This window comes from Sciurus vulgaris, assembly GCF_902686455.1.
Source record: "Sciurus vulgaris genome assembly, chromosome: 17".
NCBI classification, from domain to species: domain Eukaryota; kingdom Metazoa; phylum Chordata; class Mammalia; order Rodentia; family Sciuridae; genus Sciurus; species Sciurus vulgaris.
In genome coordinates this window covers 13,076,413-13,103,996 of record NC_136478.1, presented here as the reverse complement: position 1 = coordinate 13,103,996, position 27,584 = coordinate 13,076,413, and the positions used below count along the sequence as shown (strand labels likewise).

General features: G+C 38.2%; 1 protein-coding gene across 5 annotated transcripts in view; it reads left to right on the top strand.

The window, feature by feature from the left end:
* The first annotated feature begins 11,388 nt into the window (after positions 1-11,388).
* Positions 11,389-27,584, top strand: part of HYDIN (HYDIN axonemal central pair apparatus protein) — a 427,212-nt gene continuing 411,016 nt past the window's right edge. For 3 of the 5 annotated variants that reach the window (XM_079117080.1, XM_079117074.1, XM_079117082.1), the window contains exon 1: positions 11,389-11,455. The gene's annotated coding sequence lies outside the window, so the exon portion shown is untranslated. Of the gene's footprint in view, positions 11,483-27,584 lie in introns of all 5 variants that reach the window. The other 2 variants (XM_079117076.1, XM_079117075.1) reach the window with 2 other exon arrangements.

Here is a 27,584-nt window from a genome sequence, read left to right as displayed (position 1 = left end):
GTGGGTGGTCTGCAGGCAAACAGCAGATGGATATCAGGCAGTGGGTGATGGGGGGTGAAAGGTTGGCAATGGGTAGGTAAGAGGCAGGCAAATGGGTAAATGGCAGATATTAGGTGGCATTCAGCAACCAGTGATCTGCACTCAAAAGGCAGGCAATATGCTGGCAGAGGGTGGTGATTGTGGTGGACTAATCGGGGGTAAACTGTAGGGGATTGGTAGGCAGCAACACTGCCTCACAGAGAAACATATTTCCTCTCCTTGAATTCTGAGTCATGGAGTGACAAGGAATGCAGCCTCCCTCTAGTCCACCATCTTGGATCTCCCCCATTTTTAGATTGAAGGAGTCATTTCAATTTTTAATTTGCTCATAACTTTAAAGATCATGAATAACAATTTATACTTTTTTCTGCATCTTTTATTATTAACATGATTTTCCTCCTTCATATGTCAGTGTGTGTACTACATTCAATGATTTGATACTATGAATCCAACTTTAAATTTTTGGGTTGAACTCAACATAGTTCAATATATTTTCACTGTATTAACTATTCTTTTTGCTTTACAATTTTTACCTCTATTCATTCTTATTCCCATCCTGTTCATTTAGTACTTCCTTATGAATCCAATCTGTATGTATACTTAGCTAACCCCAAAATTAATAAGTACTTTTTAATATATTTTTTAGTTGTGGGTGGACACAATACTTTCATTTTATTTTTATGTGGTGCTGAGGATTGAACCCAGTGCCTCATCATGCTAGGTGAGTGTTCTACCACTGAGGTAGTCCCATAAAAATTAATAAATACTTTTATGCTCTTCTTAGATGAGATTAAGTATGGGGTGCTCTACCACTGAACTACATCCTCAACCCTTTTTTATTTTTAATTTTGAGATAGGATCTCACTAAGTTGCCCAGGCTGGCTTTGAACTTGTGATCTTCCTGTCTCAGCCTCGTGAGTAGCTGGGATTACAGGTGTGTACCATTGCACCTGACTAGCCTTTTCTTTAGTGAGAGTTTGTTAGGGTTAATCTTTCTAGATTTGTCCAAAATTGCCTGTAATGTTCCCTTACTCTTGAAAGGTATTTTTGCTGGTTGTAGAATTAAAAGACAATGGGGTTTTCTTTCAGCACCTTTCAATGCATCTTCCTATCTACTTTTGGCTTCCATTATTTATACTGAGAAGTTAGCACTCAACCTAACTATGGCTCCTTTGGAGATAAGATGTCTCTTTTACTGACTCTTTTAATGATCTTTCTCTTTGGTTTTGGTTTCTTCATGTTTCTTAACTTCACTTATTTATCTTCTCTACTTCTCACTCCATGAACTGCCCTGCATAATTCTTCTGATACATTTTCTTGTTAAGTAATTTTATTTTCAGTCATTTAAAATATGCCATTTACCCTTACATAGAATATCTAAATTTGAATTTTGTATCTATCATTGTTCAGTATTGTGTTTGGAATTTTTAAAAATATGCTATGTAACTTACCTTTATGATGCTTTGCTTAAAAATTTTAAATCTAAAGAAAACTGAAATAAAAGCACAATGAAAATTCATATATCCTTTATTTAAAGTTACTGGATTTTAACATTTTGCTATATTTACTTTTGTTTTCTTTTTCCTTGTCTTTTTTTTTTCTTGAACCACTTGAAAGTAAGTTTATGATTTTAGTAGGGAAATATCATGACATTTCTTTATACATATTAAAAGATATCTCTGAAGTTCAAGAATATTATAGAGCCACAATGAGGTTATTGTAGTTCATGAACTTAAAATTGATGTAGTAGTATCTAATGTACAGTCCATATTTATATTTCTCCAATTTCCCAGTGGTGGTCATGTGATGTTTTGAAAATAATATTAAGGATCCAGTCAAGGATTACATACAGCATGGAGTAGTTAAGCTTTTTAAGTCCCCTTCAGTATAGAACAGTCCTCCTGTTCCTCTTTTGGATTATTGCAGGTTTTTGGTTTCCAAGACATTGATATTTTGGAAGAGTCCAGTTGTTTTACAGAATTGCTATATAATTTTTCTGTAGATTCCTGTGCCCTGCATATGGTAACTGTCAAACTTGTGTCAAGCCCTTAGTGAGTGTAACTTTATATAGTCTCTGTCTAATAAGTCCTGTAAATTAAACCTTTGACAGTGTTTCTACCATCTCGAGTGTCTGCCAGTTTTGTGCCTCCTGTCTTGTGGTCTTGTGTTTGCTTATTTCTGACTGAGTGCTCCCCATTGTCCTTGAAATGTGTATGGAAGGCTTCTTACTCTCTGAGGTCTGGGACAATGATGACTTCCTTCATAGAAGATTTATATTTGCTTGCTCCAGGCCCCTCAGTAGTCTGGGACTACCCTAAACCTAGATCGTGGCTTGAAACTCTCTGGACAATTTAAGTGGTATGGATTTCACTGAAAATTTGAGTCAGAAATAAACCCAATTCTCTGAGCATTTCTCTGTGTTTCTTTTTACTCTCTTTCTGCTCAGCACCATGGCAGGCTTCACTGTGGCTTGCTGGGGTTGGTGATGGCCAACCTTAATTCTGGGTCCTGGCCTAAGGTACAGCAAGCCTCTCGTTACACTTCCCATCTTGAGCAGGCCTTGATCATTGACTTCTACAGCTTTGCCCAGCGAAGCCACCAAAATCCAAGCCCCATTTTTTTCTGGACTAGCAAGTGCCCCCAGGGCAGAAGCAGCTGTGCTGTTCTAGAGCTTTGCTTACTTCTCTGGTGCTCAGTTTCCTTAAGGGTTTGGTCTGACAATTTCTCACTATCTTGACAGCCCTTTAATGCTTTTAAGATTAGATTTTTTCACCTAGGACTCTTAGTTGCATTCAAGTGGGTGGTTGGTCCAGTGAATTTGCCATTCTTGGGAATGGAAGTCCTCTTTAATTTTAGAAGAGATCTTATTATTGTGCTTATTACAGAAGTCGGCTAGATACAAATATTTTTCATGTTTTTAATCATAATCTGTCTAAACCCTGTGAAAGTGACGCACTAAGAATTTCCTAGTCAGTATTTACCAATATAACTGAAAGAAGAAATATGATCCTGTTATGTGCCAGACAGCTCAAATACAGTGTTATAGTATATAAAAAATCTCTGTCACTAGTTTTCATTACTGAATTCTGTTATGACAGCCATCCAATAGAAATTAAAGGAATTGCATTTGACATTTTAATAACAGGTAGACATGCAGCACTTAACAAGTAGCTACTAGTGAGGATGTACAAACCAGTGATCAGGGTTGAAACTCTCGATTGATGAGGGTCACTGAAGCTCACTGTTCACTCTCTTTGGGGAATTGCCACATCCCTAATGACTGGTGAGGCAGATGAAAGCACTGGTCTCTTCTTTACTGATGTCAGCGGGCACCATGGCTGGGTCAGTGAGTAAATCCAACTTTGCTCTCATGTGTACAACCAGCTTTATTAGAGGGATTCTAGATATCTTCTGTGGAAGGAAACCTGGTTCTCAGGCACTATTTTTCTTTTTTGGTTAACAGATAAAACCACTTTGTAATGTTTGCAAAGGAAGTTGTTAGTACTTTGAGAAAATGCATGTAAAATGTATCCATTTTACATCTTTATGCATCAGATCTTTAGAATCTGAAAATGAAATATTTTCTTCTAAGCACAGATTCTGTGAGTTTGGACTCACACATCCAAATACCAGGAATCTTTGGATCTGTATGAGCTTCTGCAAAGACTGCCATGTGTTAGTTACATTCAAATGTGGGCTTCATTAGAGCAGAATAATTTACGTATGGAATTAACTGTCCTGGGTTACCTCTTTCAGATATGCAGTGATTTTTTTTTCATAATTTTCAGATTTTAAAGTATTGTGAAACACTTTGCCATCATTGGCACAGATTAATTGATCTACACATTATTAATTGCTCTGTATATAGGTGCAAGTGCTGTAAGCTTAGTCTCTCCTAATAGAAATGAAGTTTTTTCAGCTTGTTTGGAAATAGCAGCTTACACTATTGCATAGTGGTTTTCTGTGGTTACATTTCTGATAAATGTATGCAACATATAAATAATAGTGTTTATCATGGGCAGTGCTTGATTTTAAGCAATAAACCCACTTCAATACAAGAGATACGCTGTGGACCCCAGGGCCTTGAAGTGGAGAGCTGCTCTCAGGGCCTGCTATAGTCACTCATACTAGTCTTTCTTTGTAGATGTGTCCATTCTGCTCACACTTCTGCTTTTTTCTGCTTAGCTTTGTTCTACAGAGTTTGTCTATGTTTTGGGGAAGATAACTGACAGTAGCTTTAAATTCATTTTTAGCCCAGCAAGTCCAATGAGTAAACTCTTTCCCAATGTCCAGCTATCACTCAAGCTAAGGATTCCGACTGGCATTATTAGGGTCACATGTTTTCCCCCAAGGTCAACAGCACAGAGGAGAATAGGACTCCCTGATTGGTCATATCTGCTCACCCATCTGGACAGGGCAGTAGGTTCTTACCATAAGGAGAAGGAAGAGGAGGGAGTTACACTGGACAGCTGCAAGAAATCCTTCCCACATGTACATTATTAAATGGGGAAAAAGCTGTTCATTATATTTCTGATTGAGAACACAGTATTGAATCCAAGTAGGATAAATAAAATTGAAAAAATGATCTACTGAATTCATTCTGGCATAGGACAAGATAATTCCTCACATAAGAAAATTCCATAGATTAGAAGAATTGACACAGCAACTGGATGAAAGAGCACTTGTGTTGGGGATTGTTTCAAGTGTTAGAAAAAGAAATGAATATGCCTGAGATTTCTCTTATTTAGACTTCATGCACAAAGAAGTCACTAAGAAATGATAGACTACAACTTATTTACTTTACTTATTATTAACTTAGCAGAAAGGGATCATTATATCTTTTGTTTATATAAAATATACGTAAGCCCTCATTGATTTCATGGTTAGATCCAAGGTGAGAAATGGTGGTTATTGATGAATGGTGTTTTCAGGATCCCTTCTTTAATGTAGATTTAATTTTCAGTGAAAATAATATGAATTGCCTAGCATTCATAAGAAGTTTATAAAATAGATTAACCTTGAGTGGTGTGTGCGTGTGTGTCTGTATAAACTGAATCAAGCACTCCAAAAGAGCATTCATAATGTGCAATAGCTGTAGAAACCAGAGCTATTCTCACTGCATGTTTTTGAAAGCCTACCAGTCTTTCAGACTCTGCTGCTGACAGAATCAATAGCACATAAAATAGAAGTTATTATATTTTTTGTAAGGCAAACATGGCTTTAAAATAGCCTGTCTACCATATTTAAATTAGCATATTTGACAAATAGAACAAGAACATCAAAAACTGCTTTTGCAAGTTATGGTCTGGATGCCTATTCAAGTTATTCATGCCATGGTAATACATTGCAAATAATAGGCAGACCACAATTATGTATAAAGAATTCACTTTGTCTAGAGACTATGGTCACAGCAGACAGCTCAAATGATACTTGTGTCAAAGAACCTTAATTGACTCAGACAACTCAGAAGTCCCTGGCTGGATGTACGGATTCAGGCGATGTCGTCAGAACTCAGTCTCTCAGCACTGCTTGCATTTGTGTGACTTCTCAGACAGCCTTGCCCATCGCAGGGCAAAAAGGCTGCCCACAGGTTTAGGTCACAGACCACATCTACTCAGCACCTGAGTCGAAAGCAAGCATGCCTCTTTTGCAGCAGTTCCAGTTAAATCTGGATTAAGCTTCATTAGTTTTGACTTGTTTGACTTGGGTCAGGTGCTCTGAACCAATCACTATGGCTAGTGATGTGTAATAATGGGCCACCACTGGATTGAAAATAAGGGATGAGATGTTTCCTTCAGGAAAATCATAGCTTCATTCCCAGAAAGGGGGAGGAAGATGAATGCAGAACAGTGAAAAACAATAAATATCTGCCAGATGACCTTTTAAAAATGGAGATATCTTTGAGAAGTAAAATGTAATGAAGAGATGCTGTATTTTATCGAATGCTTTTTCTGCATCTATTGAAATAATCATGTGATTCTTAACTTTAAGTCTGTTGATATGGTGAATGACATTTATTGATTTCCGGATGTTGAACCAACCTCACATCTCTGGGATAAACCCCACTTTATCGTGGTGCACTATCTTTTTAATATATTTTTGTATGCGATTTGCTAAAATTTTGTTGAGAATTTTTGCATTGATGTTCATTAAGGATATTGGTCTGAAACTTTCTTTCCTTGATGTGTCTCTGTCTGGTTTAGGTATCAGGGTGATATTGGCTTCATAGCATGAGTTTGGGAGGGTTCCCTCCTCTTCTCTTTTATGGAATACTATGAGAAGTATTGGAATGAGCTCTTCTTTAAAGGTTTTGGAGAACTCGGCTGAGAACCCAGCTGGTCCCAGACTTTTCTTTGTTGGTAGGCTTTTGATGACCTCTTCTATTTCATTGCTTGAAATTGATTTATTTAAGTTGTGTATATCCTCCTTGTTCAGTTTAGGTAATTCATATGTCTTTAGAAACTTGTTGATGTCTTCAAGGTTTTCTGTTTTGTTGGAGTATGGATTTTCAAAATAGCTTCTAATTATGTTTATATTTCACTCATGTCTGCTGTGATATTTCCTCGTTCATACAACATCCCTTCATGCTCAAAACACTAGAAAAAATTGGGGTAGTGGGAACATTCCTTAACATTGTAAAGGCCATTTATGCTAAGCCCATGGCTAATATCATTCTAAATGGTGAAAAACTGAAAGCATTCCCCCTAAAAACTGGAACAAGGCAGGGATGCCCTCTTTCACCACTTCTATTCAACATCATTCTTGAGACTCTAGCCAGAGCAATTAGACAAATCAAAGAAATTAAAGGGATATGAATTGGAAAAGAAGAACTCAAACTATCCCTTTTCACTGATGACATGATATATATTTAGAGGAACCTGGAAATTCCACCAGAAAACTCTTAGAACTCATAAGTGAATTCAGTAACGTAGCAGGTTACAAGATCAATGCTCATAAATCCAATGCATTTTTATACATAAGTGATGAATCTTCAGAAAGAGAAGTTAGGAAAACTACCCCATTCACAATATCATCGAAAAAAATAAAATACTTGGGAATCAATCTCACAAAAGAGGTGAAAGACTCTACAATAAGAACTACAGAATACTAAAGAAAGAAATTAAAGAAAACCTTAGAAGATGGAAAGATCTCCCATGTTCTTGGATAGGCAGAATTAATATTGTCAAAATGGCCATACTACCTAAAGTGCTACACAGATTCAATGCAATTCCAATTAAAATCCCAATGATGTACCTTACAGAAATAGAGAAAGCAATCATGAAATTCATCTGGAAGAATAAGAAACCCAGAATAGCTAAAACAATCCTCAGTAGAAAGAGCGAAGCAGGGGGTATTGCAATACCAGATCTTCAACTCTATTACAAAGCAATAGTAACAAAAATGGCATGGTATTGGTACCAAAATAGACAGGTAGATCAATGGTACAGAATAGAGGACATGGACACAAACCCAAATAAATACAATTTTCTCATACTAGACAAAGGTGCCAAAAAATATGCAATGGAGAAAAGATAGCCTGTTCAACAAATAGTGCTGGGAAAACTGGAAATCCATATACAGCAGAATGAAATTAAACCCCTATCTCTCACCCTGCACAAAACTAAACTCAAAATGGATCAAGGACCTTGGAATCAGACCAGAGACCATGCATCTTATAGAAGAAAAAGTAGGTCCAAATCTTCAACATGTCGGCCTAGGATCAGACTTCCTCAACAGGACTCCCATAGCACAAGAAATAAAAGCAAGAATCAACAACTGGGATAGATTCAAACTGAAAAGCTTTCTCTCAGCAGAGGAAACTATCAGTAATGTGAAGAGAGAACCTACAGAGTGGGAGAATATCTTTGCCAATCATACTTCAGATAGAGCGCTAATTTCCAGAATCTATAAAGAACTCAAAAAACTCTACACCAAGAATACAAATAATCCAATCAACAAATGGGCTACAGAAATGAACAGACACTTCACAGAAGATGTACAAGCAATCAACAGATATATGAAAAAATGTTCACCACCTTTAGTAATAAGAGAAATGCAAATCAAAACCACCCTAAGATTTCATCTCACCCCAACTAGAATGGTGATTATCAAGAACACAAGCAACAAAAGGTGTTGGCGAGGATGTGGGGGGAAAAAGGTACATTCATACATTGCTGGTGGGGCTGCAAATTAGTGCAGCCACTCTGGAAAGCAGTATGGAGATTCCTCAGAAAGCTTGGAATGGAACCACCATTTGACCCAGCTATCTCACTCCTTGGCCTATATCCAAAGGACTTAAAGTCAGCATACTACAGAGATACAGCCATATCAATGTTCATAGCTGCTCAATTCACCATAGCCAGATTGTGGAACCAACCTAGATGCCCTTCAGTTGATGAATGGATAAAGAAACTGTGGCATATATACAATGGAATATTACTCCACCATGAAGAATGATAAAATGGCATTTGCAGGGAAATGGATGAAATTGGAGAATATCATGCTAAGTGAGATAAGCCAATTTCAAAAAACTAAAGGACAAATGATCTCGCTGATAAGTGGATGAGGACATATAATGAGGAGTAGGAGGGGGTTAGGTAGCGTTAGGTTAGGGTTAGGTTTAGGGTTAGGTATAAGGAGGGTGGTAAGAATGGAGGAAGGAAGGACTGTATAGAGGGAAAAGAGGAGTGGAGTGGTGGGGGGAAGGGAAAAAATAACAGAATGAATCAAACAACATTGCCCTATGTCCAAAGAGCAAGAAATGAGCCCACTAGATGGCAGCTTGAATGCTGCTCCTGTGGAGTGGCGAATGCTGTCCTCTTGTGATGGAAGACTGAAGGCCAAGAGGGTGAACTCCCTCTGACAAGTCCCTTTCTGAGGACACCTAATCCCTCTCATGAGGGAGGTGCTCTCATGACCTACTCACCTCAAACAGGCCTCACATTGGCCCTTAAGTTTCAACACATGGATTTTGAAGGGGACATGCAAACTACAGCCTCAGCTTCCCTTTGCTGAGCTCTCTTTGTCCCATCTGTTTTCCCTCCTAGAAAGGACCTAAAATGACCCTGCGATCTCTCTTGCTTGGCCCACATCTGTGCCCCATAGAACACTCACGTGTTTTTCACTTTGATAAATTCTGGGTGAAGGAGCTGGGTTGTTCCTAACCAAGACGTTCAGCTGTGTGATGATTAGTGGATCATCTCCTGCCCTATGGCTGAGGGATTTCCCAGTGGGGATTCGGACACAGCCCACCCAACCACTGGTGTCACATTTTAAACTCCTCCCTGGGCTTCCTCAAAGCCCCTTTCTTTTGTCCAGAGGTTTGAAAGAGGGACTCAGCTCAGCTTTCTTTGAAGAAATCCCTCCTCATCACCTACTCCTGACCCCTTTATACCTTCATTGTGTGAAAGGTTTAAGTGTTGCCTGACTTACTTTCTTTGTAAATTTACTTCGTCTATATGAAATGTGCTGTTTATACACTAAAACCAAAACGTTTATTTTAGCATCTGTAACAAGATTTCATTTGTTTATTCAACTAGTATTAAGCCCTGGATCAGCACTGTCTAATAGAATATGAAGCATGCCTCATATGTAATTGAACATTTGATCAAAGTCAGATTAAAAAGAAGGAAAAAATTAATTTAAATAATAGATCTTTTTAAACTTATATGTGAAACATCATTTCAATATGAAATCAATATTTAAACATTAGTAATGAGATTTTTTTCATTCTTCTTTTGCTCTAGGGCAGTTAGGACCAGCTATGTATGGAGAACTCAATGGTCACAAGTAACTAGTGGCAACTGTGATGGACAGCTTGGCAGCTGACTAATTTTCCATTGGTAGTTGGTGTCTATCTCGATATGTATATATTTATCTCATTGATCTATGTAATATATTGCTTGGATATATATGTATGTATATATAGAGAGTAGATATTTAATACTTGTGAAACTGAACTGAAATATAAATGTAAGATTAAGGAAATGATCAAGGGAATTGTTGAATGGCTCCTCATAGCATATGCAGTATAAATCATTCAATTGTGCACACAGTTTGCCCATATAGCTTGTAATTCATTTATTCCACAGACATTTAAGCTCCCTGAAGACAGCAGTCTTTTCATCTTGTTCGCCACTGTAGGCCTTCAATTTTCCACAATGCTTGGTAGTGTGATGTACAGATTCATGCAGCTCACAAATATTTATTTAGTTGCCATCCTGGGCCAGTTATTGTTTTAGCTTCTGGGATACAAATAACATAGTCTCTGTTGTCATAGTAAAAAGTAACAAGGGCTATGAGGAAATAAACAGGCTGACATGATAGAACCAGAGAGGGAATAGAGGAGCAAGGGAGTATGGAGGAGGAGTCAGTCCTGTGAAGGTCCAGGGAAGAGTCGCCTGACTCTGTCTTACCACAGTCCTTCCTGCCCTCTGTGGCAACCACCTTGGGCTTTCATTTTCTTGAACATACCAAACTCATTTCTGTTGTTAACTGTGTTTACTTTGCCTGTCGTGCCCTCTATAGCTAGTGTCCTCTCTTAGCTCATATGCCATCTCCTCAGAGGCCATCCCTGACCACCATGTCTCCAGCTCATCACCTTGCCGCTCTGTCATATCACCACTCTTTACTTATTATCGCAGTCTGTGGTCTTGTGTATGCCTCTCCTTTCTCTCACACCAGAAGTTAAGCTCTAAGAAATGTGAGACTGTCTTGACTGTTGCAATCTTCCAGTGTTCAGAAAAATGCTTTTATGACAAATGTATGACCCATACTTACAGAGCAATAGACATTTGTTAAATAAATGAAGGAAGATCAAGAGTTAATGTGTTTGGAAGATGTCTAAAGGCATGACTTAAATGAAGTGTGGAAAGAACCACTATTTGTTTTCTGTCTCTGAAAAAGAATGGGGTTCACACATGTGGAAGTTATTGGTTTCGTGGTCGGTCTTGGGTACTAGGCAACTAGGGTTTTCTTCCAACTCCTCTGAGAATCATCAGCTATGGACCATCTTACCGGGTAAAAGGACACAACTTTTGTGTCTAACTTAAAAGGGTGCAGGGACCTCCAGAAGAGGTCAAAGGACCCAAGGTTAAAAATTCCTGTGGAAATGGGGGTCCCTGCAGCCACACAGAGGGGCAGGTATCCAAGGAGATAATGCACAAAGTTCCTTTAAAGAACTAGGACAGGTTCCTGGTCAAGGGTGGCTTTGGTGTGAGCCTGTGTCCCAAGGATCTCTGGAAACTCAATTCCTTTGCTTCAAGCCGCGCTGCCTGGCGGTTGCTAGGGACGCTCTTCTTCTCCAATCATCGCTCGGCTTGCTAGACTGTGCAGCACTCCGTGGTTGCTGTGGCAACGGATGGCAACAGCTCCAGACCCTGGCGGCGCCAGAAGAAAGCTGGCGGCTTGGACCTCGGTAGGCAGCCCCTTTGCTGAGGTGCCTGTGAGTTGGACGCTGGGTCTCGGCAGGGAACGGGGTATGGAATTGACCTGGGATCCCGGGTTCACCGCGGTCCGAGTTCCCCCAGTGACCCTGGGGTTAAAGTGCGCCGGACACGGGGACCGCCGAAGTTGTCACTTCTCGTGCCCGCCCTGCATCCGATGGACTCCCCAGTCTTTTCAGACCCCTCCCCACTCTTCCCGTGGCCCCTTCTCCTCACTTCTATAAAGTTAGGGGATCTTGGATTTCCATACCTGGGACTCTCCAGCCAGGCAGGTAGCAGGGGCAGGTGTTTTGCATGAGGGGCATAAGACCTGGCGGTTACGGTGCTTATAACTTCGAATTGGCCCCGATACCTTCGGCAAATTATTTTCTGCTTTTCCTCACCAGGAAAAAGGGGTCACGCATATCCAGCCCCCCTTCACTTCCCTCCCAGGCTTCCTTCTAAAAATGAGTGTGAGGATCAGCTGCATGCAGTACATCCTCAGATGTACTTTTCCTCAGATGTATAGTCTCGTTTCAAAGCCCCGTGGTCCTGTGAAGTGACTAATGATGAACCAACCTTTCCACTTGTGTAGTTTGTGCTCAGCAAATGCCCCATGGTCAAGGCTGGTGAGTGGCCCTTTGAAGGATGGCCTATGCTGTCTGAAGTGTCCTCTCTTCTATGTGAGCTCTCCTGTTATCTTGTGTTTCTTGCTCCCTGCTTCTATGGAGGCTTGTCTTTTTCATTTCAGGATTCTACAATCAGTGTGTATTTTATCTGGATGATTCTTTCCCGTTCTCCTTTTCTTAACTCCTTAAAGCAGTTGAAATTCTACTTAAAGTCTAGTGCTAACCTAGGTGTTTTCAGGAAAAAAACACCTAGGTTGTGTCTTTGATGCGCTTATACCATGGATTCATGTTTTACTCTGTGTTTGCTTTGGAAGTCAGAGCTTGATTAAGGTCAGAGGTGAAAACAGTAAAAAAAAAAAAAAAAAAAAAATGGAAATTAATAATAATGGCCTGGAAGCAGAACCATTGAAAAACTTTAATCCTGGGAATATTTCAGCACATTTCATTAAGTTCTGATGTATAGACTTTCCCCATTTGTCATCATAAGTTAGGAAGGATACACTGATCATTCCATTATATCTTTTGTTCTTCTAAATTTTGTCCTGGTCTTGACTTGACTTCACATTTGATGTTTCTTCCCTGAGAATGTTGAGGAGTCTCTACCACTGATGTGGCTGGACATCACTCTTTGCTTGGTGGTAGTAAATCCTTAGAATCATTTCTGCACACCCCCTGAGGGTTCTCCAGTCCACCGGTTGTTCCCACATCAAAATCATCAGCATATTTAGGACCATCTTACATCATTCTATGCGCCAGGGCAACCTAACAGTAAAGACAATCACCCAACTACTTAAAAGATTTTTCTGTCTTCTGATTGAGCCAAGTATGGATATAGTTCATTTCCATCATCAACATTTGGGCAACTCAATTGGGTGTTACTGCAGAGATGGTTGCCTGCACACTCATCAATGCCTGGTATTGTCAGCCATTGAAAGTTTTGCCTCTGATGGAAAAAAACAATGGTTCTCACTCTGTTGTAATTTGTATTTCACTGATTATGTGTCAGGGTGAGCAGTTTATGATTGTTGGCTATTGATAATTGCTCTAATGTGGATTTCCCATCTTTGCCCAATTGTAAACTTGGCTGCTCTTTTGTGTTTTGTTTAGGAGTACTGTACATACCTGGGTTTTTGACACTTAGTATGTTATATTGAGATACTTATCTTGACATTTTCTCCCAGTATTTTCTTAGCTATTTTTATAGTGAGATCTATTGATATGTAATTTACATACAATAACATTTACACCCTGTCTGTGAGGTGGTTTTGAAATTTAAAGTCGTGTAATTACCACCACAATAAGCACATAGAATGATTCCACTGGCTCAGAAAGTTGACTAATTCCTGATGTCTCTTTCCTCACCTCCTGCCCACAGCAACCAATAATCTGATTTTTGCTTTCATGTTTTCCAGAATGTCATATAAAGGGAGTTGTAAAATACATAAACCATTGTCTGATGTTTTAGTATAGCATTTTGCCTCTGAGATTTATCCATGTTATTGTGTGGGAATTATTCCTTTTTATTGCTGAAAATTATTCCATTGAATAGATGATAGACATAGGGTTGCTTCTGGGATTTGTGGTTATAATAAATAAGTTGGCTGCAGTCATGCACAGGTTTTGTATTGATATATTTTAATATTTTTGATAAATAAGTGGAAATAAAATTGCAAGGTTACATGGTAAATTTTTATTTACTTTTTAAGAAACTGTCATACTGTTTTTCAAAGTGATTTGGTGGACTGTGCATTTCTGCCCACATTGGATGAGAGTTTCACTGGCTATAATGTGCCAGCATGTAATAATTTGGTTCATTTTATCTATCCTTGTAGGCGTGTAGTGGTATCAGATTTCTGATTTTAATTTGCATTTCCCTAATGATTAATGACATTAAACAGCATGTGTTTCTTGGGTATCTTTGGTGAAGAAGTTTGGTGAACATTTTTGGTAAAGTTTGTATCTTCTGCCCATATTAAGTTATTCAGTTTTTCCTTTTGTTTAGTTGTAGGACTAGAGTTGTGTGTGATAATTATCTATATAATATAATTTTTACCTAGAATATTTGTCTAGAAAAAATATGTGTATATATTTCTGTAACTTTACAGCGAGTTTTGAAATCAGGTAGTTTGAGTCCTATTTTGTTCCTATCTTTCAAAAATTGACTTAGCTTTTTCTTTGCTGTACCTTTCCATATAAATTTTGGAAATACATTGTTGATGTCTATAAAAAATCCTTTTGGGACAGCGATTGGATTTCATCCATCATTTGGATTGCAGGTAATTCATGTCTTTAAGCAATAGTGAATCTTCCAACACCAGTGTATCTTCTTTATTCAGTGCTCTTTAATTATTTTCAATAGTATTTTATAGTTTTAGCATACAACTTCCATACATATTTTATTAGCTCTGTATCTATTTCATGTTTTTTGATGCTTTTTTAAATGTGAGTTTTCAATTTTTGGTTTTTGGTTGTTGTTTGCTAGCATACAGAAATATAAGTGATTTTTTGTGTTTCAATCTTTTATGTTGAAACCACATTATTTGTCTTATTATTTTATTCATTTTTTTTCCAGTGGAGTTAAATAATTTTTTTGTTTTTTACATGTGGTCTAGCATAGGGGTGTATCTTGGTTATTTACGTTGGGTACCCAATTTTTCAGCATTCTTACTGAAAGGTCCGTTCTTTCTCCAATGTTTTTTTTAGGGCTATCACTGTCATAAATCAAATGTCTCCAAATGGATGACATGTTTCACGATTGAATTTTTAATTATGTTAAAGCAATACATACTCTTTTTTGGTTCAGTACAGTCAGTGCTGGTTTAGACCCCCCATACCAGTCATTTCCCATGCTCTGCATTCCTTCTTCTTTCTGGTCTTTCCACCTGGAATCACATTTCTTCTATCTGAAATCATTTTACTAGTTTAACATTGAGGCTATCAACATACTAATGATTTCTTTTTCCTTCCACTTTGGTCTTTAAGAAACCTGCTGAAGGGAGATCAGTGGAGGAAAGGGACAGGGGAACGGAGAAGGGGGAAGGAACTGGGAAATGCTGGGAATGATACTGGCCTAACTCTACTGTGTTATTGGGTGCATGTACGAATATGTAACAACAAATCCCACCATTATGTACAAGTAAAATGCAACCAATTAAAAAAACATGGGAAAAAAAGAAGTTTCTGTTAAGCCTAACTCTTGCTATGTTGAAAATAACCTTTTTTCTGTCCACTCTTACCTCTCAGTTCTTTAGGGGGTTCTTACTTTGCTGTCTACAGTCTCACTGTGATGCATCTAGATGTATATTTCTTTTTATATATTCTGCTTGGTGTTTAGTTTTATCTTTACCTGTGTGTTTTCTATCAAATCTGGAAAACATGAAGCTGTTATTTCTTTAAGCATTTAGTGCTATGTATTTTCCTGTAAGCACTGCTTTAACTGTACCCCACAAATTTTAATATGTCTATTTTATATTCCTTCAGTTCTATATATTTTCCAATTTCTACTGTAACTTCATTCCTTACTAACGAGTATTTAGAGGTGTATTTAAAATTCTGAGTATTTGGGAATTTCCCAGGCATCTTTTGCTTTTGATATCCAGTTTAATTCTGTATGGCAGTTGAAAATACTTTGTATGATTTCAGTTCTCTTATGGAAGGAAATGTTATTTTTTTTTTTTTTTTTCTGACTGATTTTAGGATTTTTTTTCTTTTTCTTGGTTTTTCAGCTGTTTCCTGGGATGTGGCTCAGGAATTCTTAGAGCTTCTTAGGTCACTTATTATGTTTTATAGTCTTTATTAATTTATTTCATATCTATTTTGGATAATTCTTTTAGGAGTTATCTTAAGCTTGGGCTAGTGTCCTTGTTAGTTTTGGAAGATACTGCTATTATTTTCAAATACTGCTCTGTCATGTTGCCTCTCCCTGTTCTTTCTGGGAAGCTGGTTACAGGTTTGTTAGACCATTTCGCCATGTCCCACACATCTCTTAAACTTCATTCTTTTATTTTCTTCTATTTTCCCCTCATGTTTTATTTTAAACATTTTTCTATTGATTTATCTTTAAGTTGGCTCTCGTTTTGTCTTCTGAGCCCAATCTGCAGGTAAACCCATCCAATGTATTCTTAATTTCAGATATTGTATTTTTTGGTTCTAGAATGCTCTAGGATTGTTCGATTCTAGAATATTACCATAAATTTCATGTCTATTGAAATTCTCCATTTTCACTTATTTTGTCCATCTTTTCCTGTTGTCATAATTAAAATAGTTTTAAAATAGCTAAGACCCGCCTCCAGCACTCGCATTATCTGTGTGCCACTTTTCTTTGATTATCAGTCGCATTTTCTTCTTCTGCTCATCATGCAGCTTTTCATTGTATGCCAGACATTTCACAGGGCCTCTCCAGAGAGATTTGCCCTTTGCTGGGCCAGGCAGATGGGTGCAGAGCTGACACCTGAATTCCTTAGGAATCGCCCTGTGTCATTGCTAAGTGATGGTTCTGGTTAGAGCGAGTTCACCTCTGGTTGTCCCTGCCCTGTGGACGGCCGCCTTGGCTTTTTTGTCATGAACTTAGAAAGCCTTTTGTCTTCCTAGTCCTTAAATTTCACGAAGAGGCTGCTTTTCCCTTGAGTTCTGAGTTCACTTCTTTAGCTTCCCACTCCACGCTGCTTCAAAACTGGCAAACACCTTGGCTTGGCGGCTTCCTTCCTCCCTCCAGCAGGTCTTTGTTTCCTAGGCATCTGCAAGGTGGAGGGCCATTTCTCCCTGTTTTCAGCCCAGTTTCTCCATGGGCCTGGCTTTCTCAAGCCTTCCCAATTCAGAGTTTTCCAGCTTTGTGTCCTGTCTTCAAAGTTCTGTCCCTTGAAGATTTTGAGGTCAGGGCTTTGACTGCACGGCCGCTCTGCCTGCAGAGCGGTCTTTCCGCTGTCTGGTGGGAGAGGACTGTGTGGTTGTTGCAGGCCTCTCCTTCCAGCTGGACCCCCAGCTCCGAGTGCCCAGAGATGAGCACATTTGCTTTTCTCATCCAGCTCCAGAGCTCACATGCTGCCCCACCTCTCAGAGAATCACCTATAGGGAAATCTGGCCACAGTGTTCAAGTTCACTCCCGTCAGACCAACGTCACAGCATCAGGTATTCTGTTGGTTTCCCTCTGAACTTAAGAATGCCTCTGCCATGCTAGATCCTCTATCTGTGCCCATAAATAGCAAACGTCCCAGACCAAATCATGGGTGGTGACCTCCACTCACTGCTGATGGGCCATTCCCCTTCTGGAACTGTAGTCCTTCTAGTCCGTGTTTGTCCAGTAGCTCACCAGTGTCTTCAAAAACAAGCAGACAAGACTATCATGCTACGTGAAGTAAGTCAGTCCCAAAAAAGCCAAAGGTCGAATGTTCTTTCTGATAGGTGGAAGCTAACCCAAAATAAGGTGTGGCAGGTGAGGGGGTGGTGAGGGGAAGAACAGAAGTGCAGTAAACTGGAAAATGGGAAATGGAGAGAAGGAGGGGGGATAGGCAAAGGAAAGACAGGGTAATGAATCTGACATAATTTTTCTATGTACACAGTGAATCCCACCATCATGTACATCCATAAGAATGGGACTCTATAGAGTAAGATGTTTTCCATGCTTATATTTATACCAAAGTGGACTCAGTCCCAGTACCTCCCCTCCCCTCCCCCTCCCCCTCCACCCCCCCTCCCTTTCCTGTATTCTACTGATCTTTCTGCCATTTACCTGTAGTTATTTTTTAAATTACTTCGTTGGGGATGTGCATGATGGTGAGATTTGTTGTGGTATATTCATATATGTAGGAGGAATGTTATGTCAGATTCATTCCACTGTCTTTCCCCATTGTCTACTCCACCAAACTGCTATTCTTTTTTTTAAATCCCCCACCCCACCCCACTCTTGTGGATTAACTTCTGCTTCTCAGAGAAAACATTCAGCCTTTGGTTTTTAGGGACTGACTTATTTCACTTAGCATGAATAGTCTCCAGATCCATCCATTTACTGGCAAATATCATAAAATCATTCTTCTTAATGACTAACTAATACTCCATTGTGTGTGTGTGTGTGTGTGTGTGTGTGTGTGTGTGTGTATGTGTGTGTATTGTCACATTTTCTTTATCTGTTCATCCATTGAAGGGCACCTAGGTTGGCTTCATAGCTTAGCTATTGTGACTTGTGCTTTATAAATGTTGATGGAGTTGTATCACTGTAGTAGGTAGGCTGATTTTAAGTCCTTTGAATATATAATGTATGGTTTGGTTGTGAGATGTCCCCCAAAAGCTCACATATGGGACAATGCAGGAATGTTCAGAGGAGAAATGATTAGATTGTAAGAGTCTTAACCCAATCAGTGAATTAATCCTGATTGAATTAATTGAAGTGGTAGGGTGTGGCTGGAGGAGGTGGGAATTAGAGCATGGCTTTGGGGTATATTTTGTATCTGGAGAGTAGAGTCTTCTCTCTCTCTCTCTCTCTCTCTCTCTCTCTCTCTCTCTCTCTCTCTCTCTCTCTCCTCCTCCTCCTCTCTCTCCCTCCCCCTCCCTTCTTTCCACCAGACAGTGGAAAGATGCTCTGCAGAGCTTCCCTTTGCCAAACTCTTCCACCATGATGTTCTGCCTCACTTTGAGCCCCGAGGATGGAATGGAGCTGGCCTTCTATGGACTAAGACTCTGAAACCGTGAGTCCTCAAATAAACCCTTCCTCTTCTGTGATTGTGCTGGTCAGACCCTTTTAGCCATAGCTGCAAAAAAGCTGATTAAAACATATACCAAGGGACTGGGATAACTGGGCCAAAGATGGTTCCATTCCTAGTTTTTTGAGGAATCTCCATACTGCTTCCTACAATGGTTATAGCAATTTGCGGTCCTATCAACAATGTATATATGTACGCTTTTCCCCACATCATTACCAATATTTATTGTTAATTTTATTCTTGATAATTCCCATCCTGATTAGTGTGTTTTAATTTGCATTTTTCTAATAGCTAGAGATGTTGAATCTTTTTTTTCATGTATTTGTTGACTGATGGTATTTCTTTGTGAAGTGTCTGTTCAGTTCCTTTGCCCATTTATTAATTGTGTTATTTGTCAAGTTTTTTGAGTTCTTTGCATATCCTGGATACTAATGCCCTATCTGAGCTGTAGATGTCAAAGATTTCCTCCCATTCTGTAGGCTCTCTCTTCACACTCTTGATTATTTCCTTTGCTGTGAAGAAGTTTTTAGTTTGATGCCATCTCATTTATTGATTTTTTATTTTCTTGCATTTAAGGAGTCTTGTTAAGGAAGTCAGTTCCTGAGCTGAGCTGTTGAAGTGTTGGGCCTACATTTTCTTCTAGCAGGTGCAGGGTTTCTGGTCTAATTCTTGGGTCTTTGATCCACTTTAAGCTTCATGCAGGGTGAGAGATAGGGGTTAAATTTTATTCTACTACATACTGATTTCCAGTTTTCCCAGAACTATTTGTTAAAAGGCTATCTTTTCTCCAATGTATGTTTTTGGCACCTGTGTTGGGTATGAGATAACTGTACTTACCTGGGTTTGTCTCTGTGTCTTCTATTCACTGGTCTTCATGCCTGTTTGGGTACCAATACCATGCTATGCTTGTTACTGTAGCTCTGTCATATAATTTAAGGTCTGGTACTGTGATGCTTTGCTTTTGTCCCTAAGGGTTGCTGTGGATATTCTGGATCTCTTACTTTTCCAAAAGAATTTCATGATTGATTTTTTTATTTCTATGAAGAACATCATTGGAATTTTGATGGAAATTGCATTGAATCTGTACAGCACTTTTGGTAGTATGACCATTTTGACAATATTAATTCTGCCTATCCAAGAACATGGGAGGTCTTCTTCAATTTATTTCTTTAGTGTACTGTAGTTTTCATTGTACAGTCCTTTTGCTGTTAGATAGATTCCAATGTATTTTTTTTAGGCTATTGTGAATAGGATAATTTTCCTAATTTATTTTTTTCAGTGTATTCATTATTGGAGTATAGAAACATGATTGATTTATGGGTATTGATTTTTGTATTCTGCTACTTTTGCTAAATTCATTCAAGAGTTCTAGAAGTCTTCTGGTGGAGTTTTTTGAGTCTTCTAAATATAGGATCATGTCATTGACAAACAGATAATTTAAACTCTTCTTTTCCTATAATATCCCTTTAACTTCCTTCTTGTGCCTAATTGCTCTGGCTAGAGTTTCAAGAACTACATGGAATAGAAGTGGTGAAAGTTAATTTTCATTTCATGAATTTCTTTTTCTATAGAATGTTTTTGCTGCTTCTTTTCAAAGTGCTTTTTTTCTATTTTCTTAGTGTACATGTTTATTTCAAATGTGAACTGCTTATCGTCCTTGGATGATTAGTATGGGAGGTTCTTAGATGACTGAGATGAAGGAGCAGCCCTCCAGAGAGGATCTGCCTTTGCCTCTGCTGGGGAAACTACCTGTCCAGGCTCATTTAAAGTAGGATCACACTTGGAGACATTTGGAGCTCACAGATGATGTGAATTTGGCTGCAAATCTATTAGAAAGTTGACTTGTGATTCCAGTTTTTCTTTAAAATATCTCTTCCCTGTTCAATGCCAAGGAAACTTCCCTTGCATTCAGGTGGAGATGAGGTGTAGAAAGGGGCCTTTTTTTTTTTTGATCCAATATTCATCTTTGAATTGAGGTCTCCTATCAGTCTTCCCATCTTGGATGGGCCTTGGACTTTGAAGCCTCTCCTTCAACCCCTGCAAGGCAGCCACAAGCAGAGCTCAATGTACTCACGTCTAACTAATGATCTCATAGCAAAATCTGTTTCAGTGACGCACTAACTTGTCTTGGTTTTATGTTTTTAGCTAGGTGTTGGTCAGCAGTTCCTTATGGTCTTGTTAGCTCTTTGACGCTTTTGAGAATATTTTAACCAGTAATTTTAGTTGTTTTAGAAAGCATTGTATTACTTTTTAGTCTTGACATTTTTGCACAATAACTTATGGATCCCTTATAGAAAAATTAAAGGTAAAATATGCTTCCTTATTCACTGCCCTCTCCCAATTTCATTCCTCAGAGTTAACCATTCCTAATAATTTGTCTCTTGCCTTTTTTTTTACGAAAACATTTAAAGTGAAATCATTTATTTTGTTTTATTTTAGAATAAAACTTTAAAAAATATTAGTGTTTTATAATTATACATAACAGTGGAATTCATTGTTGTGTATTGCTTTATTTATTGAGAGTTTCAGAATAAATCTTATATATATGAATTTGGATGTATTGACTGCCTACATGTGTGACAAAAATGAAAAAATTCAGGTTTAGCAAATGACACTTGGGGAATGTAGACATTGAGACTAGAAATTTAAATAATTTGTTTTTATGTAATGTGGGCATAATAATTTTACTCTTTATTACATTTGGATATATGAACATGGATGCTGTCTGAAAAGCTCTTCAGAAAATGGCACTTGGACAGTATTGTTTAATTTCATGTCTTGTTATGAGGGCAAGGTAGAGATATTGGGGGGAGGCACAATAATTCCTCTGGCCTGAGTGTGAGGAAGTTTCATGGAGCCAACAGGAAGAGGGAAGTCACCTGTCATTAATGAGTAGTATAGTTTTTAAAGCTTCGAGAATAGTTTTGAGAACATTTCTCCACTTTAGCAGAGAAAACATGTAGAACCTGAAAACCCTCTTCAAGTTTGAGAGAAACCCACATAGCCTGCTAGTATGGAAAGGTGGTTTTAACTGATATGCACTTAGGAGGTGTGGAGATTCTCCACCCTGGGTATGTGGACCCCCAGATTCTAACTTTAGGTTCATCTTTGGAGAGCAGGGACATCTTCATGAGATTCCCAGTGGAACTCAGCCTAAGGTTGCTGGCTGAGGATAAGCACATTTCAGAACACACAGGACCATAATAAGCCCATCACAGTTACCATCTTGAAGAGTGAGAAGCAGCAGCCTTTCCTTAGGGCAAACTCTTCCTCTCAAACAACACCCTCCAAGATGTGTTTCCTCATTAACACTGCAGAGGCACTTAGCATTTGGCTGGTCTTCATACAAAATGTCTTTCTATGGGATTTGGGGCTTGAAATAAGGCAAAAATAATTGTAGGATCATGGCTGGAAGAATTTCAGGTTGGGCAGAGAAGATAAGTGAGGAATTGATAATTGTAGAATGCCTATAGTGCAATTAATTGGAAAAACATACAGTCTTTTCATTTCTTTGAGAATGTAAAGTGCTTTGGTTCTGTAATTTTTTTTAAAGAGTCATATTTATCCTTTGAGAGGTGGTAGGGAGGAAAAGTGGACTTAAAGAAAACATTCTGTACTTAATTGAAAAGCTTGTTGGAAGGTGTATGATATTGTTGATGTGGTGATCTTCATCTTAAAGCACGTACCAATGTCAACTTGGTTGACTTTAAAGAAAAATTAGTGTAAAATGACTAAGGAAATTTCTTGCAATTTCACTGGAAGTCCATAAATCCCCCATATTTTATTTTAAATGGCACTTCCTTGCTTTAATAAGCTATCTAAAATGTTCTGAACGTAAGGTTGCTTTAATTGCATTATGATCTGGCTGCATCTGCGTCTGTTTTTATTTATTTAAACTGTTATTGTAAGCCCAAGTTAAACAACTTTGCTTAATTCCATGTTCTGTACAACTATGCTGTTGATGCTTGTTTTTATTATAAACAATCCACCCAAATTTGCAGCAGTGGCTCTGAAAAATCCCTAATTAAAATAGATTTCAAGGTTAAGCTATTTTTATTCATGTCTGAAAACCCTTACCAAATACTTGTAGCTTTTAAAATAATAACAGTGTGGTAAGCATATTTCAAAACCAGGAAGGCAGAAATTTGTGTTTATGAAAGCCAAAAAATTAGTCTTGCAAAGCTTTGGATTGTGCCTGGTAATTAATTATAGTTGATGGGCATTATATGAAACCTCAAAGATTTTGGTGGGAGGTGGAGAGAAAGGGCCCTTACATATTTCATTTCTAACATAATCCCTTTCACTACCAGAAGGAATTAAGGTTTAATAAAAAGGAATAACAGGAGGATGTAATCTAAGAATACTAATTAATAATTTTAGCTCTACCAGAATGAAAGTCTGTAATAAATGGTAGGTTGTCAGTTGCTAAATCATGAAATATTGCAGAGAGAGAAAAGGCAACATACTCTTTTACAATATGGCTTGCTATGTTAGAGCTGTTGGTGGTAGGGAATTTTGTACTTGTTAATCATCCTGTTTTTACATCGCTGTTTGTAATTACAATTAAACAGATGGTTCCGAAAAAGATAGTGTGTTCTCAGCAATTAAAACCACGGCAAGCAGCTTTTTCTCCTCCCCAACATACAATTAAACTGAACAGAATCACATAACCCAGGGGGTTCTTCAGAAGAAAGGATCTGTGTAGATTTCAATAGATTAGTATTCCATTTGTCAGCCCTGTCATCTTGACCCCTTGCCAAACTGAGAGTTTTGCAGCTGGCAGTGGGCTTCCAAACAAACACAGGTTTTATGAAGTAGTTACCCCTTCTCTACTTTCTCTCAGAATTCTATTTTTGCCATACAGGGATTAATAGAATATGTTTTAAAATGGGATCTTTGGAAGAGTCTCTCAAAATCATTGAATATGATGATACGACTGGCTAAATTATAGGAGTTCAACTAGTGGTGCATTAAATTCCTCAACAGCAGGGGAAAATTGTCTTTTTTTTTTTTTTATTCAGAATACTAATGTTGACAGATTTTCTTGTGAAAAAAAAATTCTTTCATTTCAGGATATGTTAATCAGCTTTCCATTACTGTATTAAATACCTGAGATAAATCAACTTATGAAGAGGAAAGGTATATTTTGGCTCACAGTTTTAGAGGTTTCAGTCCATGACTGAGTCCATGACCCATTTCTTTGGGTCTGTGGTCATAGCTGAAATGGATGACAGAGGAGGCCCGTTTGCCCTTGGCAAGATGTGCAAGAGAGAGGAAGAGTCCGGTGTTCCATAATCCTCTTCAGGTGCATGTCCCCCACCAGTCACCTGAAACCACCCAGGTGGCCCCACCTCCCAGTAATGCCATTTTCTGGGGACTAAGTCTTTATTTAACACATAATTCTTTGAGGGACATTCAAGATCCACACTTCAGCCCAGAGTTTTTATTTTAAAAATATAGAATTTACTTTGGGTTCTAGGGAAACCAAAATCTCACTTTATTTATTGATTCCTATTGTAACAAATTAGGAGATTTTTTTTTTCAACAAAGATCCAGCACCCCAAGAAGTATTCCACCAGTTGAAATGTGACTTTGTGACCCACGGTTCCTTTTTTGAACCAGAGGTCCCTTCCCGACCTCAGCAGTGTGAATGCTGTCCCCAGAGCACTGGACTTGGAGCTGCTGTGGTTGGCTCACAGATGAAACCTTGGGAATCTGTTTTGTTTGCATGAGCGTAAACAGGCCCAAGTATACTTTCAATGATTTTAGGTACAGGCTTTTGTGCCCACAAGTAAGCAGTTATTTGCTGGTGCAATTAACCATCTGCACCTTATTATGAGAGTGCAGCTGGCTAATTATGCTCAGTGCCATAGGGCAGGTTCAACTCCTCATCTGCATAGGAACTGTATTTGCAGCAGAGGACACTGATCTTTAAAAACAAGTCCTTAAATTTAACCAGTTCATTTTGAGGTCACCACTCAGATTTTCGTTTTGTTCATAAGAGAAATTCATGAGTGGGTGGTGGTATTTCTGTGTGGGTAAAATAATTAATACACAACTGTAGGGCAGATACATTATTATTGGCCAGGAACAAAGGCAGTCCCTGCTTCGTTCAAATTATTTTGTTTCTTCATTTCAGAGAGCGGTACATCAATATAGGCGTACATGTATTCATGAACTTGTCAGAATGACAACTTGGAGCCTCAGTGAGACTTAAACTGAGGTAAATGTGTGTATTAAACAGTTCGAAACTATTTCCAGCAATTGTATATTACTCTTGTATTTTATCAGATGGATTGAGAGAATAACAAGAATACTGGAAAGGAGCATCTCAAATTTTAGTGTGGGTCAAATTACGGGTCAAGGCTAATCCACTGGACTTTAAGCATCATCTAATTAGAGATTTACAGGAATCTGTCCAGTGACGTACCTACTGCTATCACTTCATGTGCTGAATCTGTAAGCTTGATGCCTATAGAACTATGTAGGACAGTAACTGAGACAAAAGGCAAGGGATATCCAGTCCCCAAGGACATAGAGGAGAGGCCGCGGACTGGGGCTTGAAGGAACTATGAGCTGGTTCTAGTCGTATCACAGTGCACTCCCAGGGCAAATGCTTTAACCTGCCATGGAGTCCAGGAGCCAGGGCTTTCCAAACCAGTACACCTATTTGAAAATCATAGTGCCTGGGGACCTACATAGTGACTGTGGACCTATTGAATCAGCATGTCTCAAGTAGGTCAGGGTGGTCCTGAGGTAAGATGCTTTCTTAGTTTTTCTCAGTTTTAAGAAATGTTTAATCTTTAAAATGAATACTCCTTAGAGTTTTAATTGTAAAATATAGCATACCCATCTAAAGGTATCTTTTGCTCATGTGTTCCCCCCCCTCTCACACACACACACACACACACACACACACACACACACACACACACACTCTTATAAATAAACCACTTAACAAATAATTATAATGAGGTATAACCTTTACCTGAGCCAGGATTAAAACGCGAACATCCCATAAACATTTCCCCCTTTCTCAGTCTCAGAGATATTGATATCCTGACTTTCAGTAGTTTTATAGTTTCACTATTTTGTATGCATCCCTAAAAACAGTCCAGTGATTCCTGTATCTGAGCTTTATACAGATTGAACCACACTATATGCACTCATGTTTTGTGTTGCTCATTTCTTTGAACTTAACATAAAATGCTTCCATTGGTTGGTCTGGCTGTGCATCATCTTTATTGACCTGTGATTTTCCGTAATAGGAATACACAATCTATATATGTTGATGAAATACAAGTTGTTTCTGATGTTTCACTATCATGAGTGACACTGGACAAATTTGTTCATGCATCTGTAGCACGTGCATGCTTACATTTCTTCAAACTGTATACAAAGGCAAAACTGTTGGCCATGGGACACACGTGTCTTTAGGTTTACTAGATAATGAAAACTTGCTTTCTATATGGTTTTACTCAGGTGTCGTCCCACCAGCAACTGTTACAATTTCCTTTCACAACACAAAAGAGCCCATATTCACAATTATCAGACTCAAATTTTGCCCATCTAGTAAATATGTAGTTATGTTGTGATTTTAATTGCATTTCCCTGATTTTTGATAACTTTGAGCATACTTCATATATTTACTGGCCATTCAGATATTCCCTGGTAAAGTGCCTGTTCCTTGTTTTTTCTTGTCTTTACTTTTTTTTTTTTTAATTGTTGTTCCTATTGGGTTATCTGATTTTTCATAGTGTTGTAGGAATTCTTTAAGCTTATTGATTGGCACTAGAGTTTTGTTGCAAGTACTTTCTTCCATTTGATGCTTGACTTTCATTTTTTTAAATATGGTGTCATTTGATAAAACATAATTTTAGTTTTAATAGTAATTTCTAACTGAATGTAATCAGAACTCTTGTAGTTAATACTTCTCATGTTTAAGAGATCCTTTCTTTAATAAATAGATTTTCTTCCAAATCACCTTCTGGTTACTGATTTGCCACTTACATTTACATTTTGCTTGGAATTATGTGTCTTATATAAGATAGGACTGGGAGCCCCACCTGCCACCCTGACTTTTTCTTACATGAATACCTAGTTGTCCCAGCATTATTTATTGGAAAGCATATTATTTTCTTACTGTTCTAGTTCACTTCCATCATAAAGCAAGTATTTACAAATTTTGAGTGTTGTTTTCATTATTTGTCCAAACCTGTGCTGACACTGCATGTAAATGTATATAGACCCACACCTATAATTAGGGAATTGATATTAACAAAAACGGGGCAGGGAGACAATATTGAATGACCACATACCCATAACCTCTTGAGCAGTTTTGACATTGTGGTTTCATTCTGTCCTGACCTCATCCTTTACCCACTTTTGAAATTTTGCTCAGGCATTGTGTGGAAAGTTACAGATTGCCTATCTTTTTATGAGAAAGGATTTTCTAATAATTAAAATTTCATTTGTACTCTTACAAAATTAAAAGTAATTTCTTAATATCATCTAATATAACCACGTGCCATTTTCCTTGTCTCTGAAATTTTTGCTTTTTAAAAATAGTCTTTTGTTCAAAGCAGTATTTTAAAAGGTCTCAAAATTACTTAGTTTGTATTTCCCTTAAGTTTTCTTTGTCTTTAACTTATTATGGAAAATTTTAACTATTTACCAAAGTAGAAGAGTGTTATAATGTGTTCATATGTCCTATCACGCGACTTCAAAGATTAAAACAGCTAAGGACCATTTTAAAACACAACCACAAGACCATGAGCACACCTAAAAATGAAAAATAA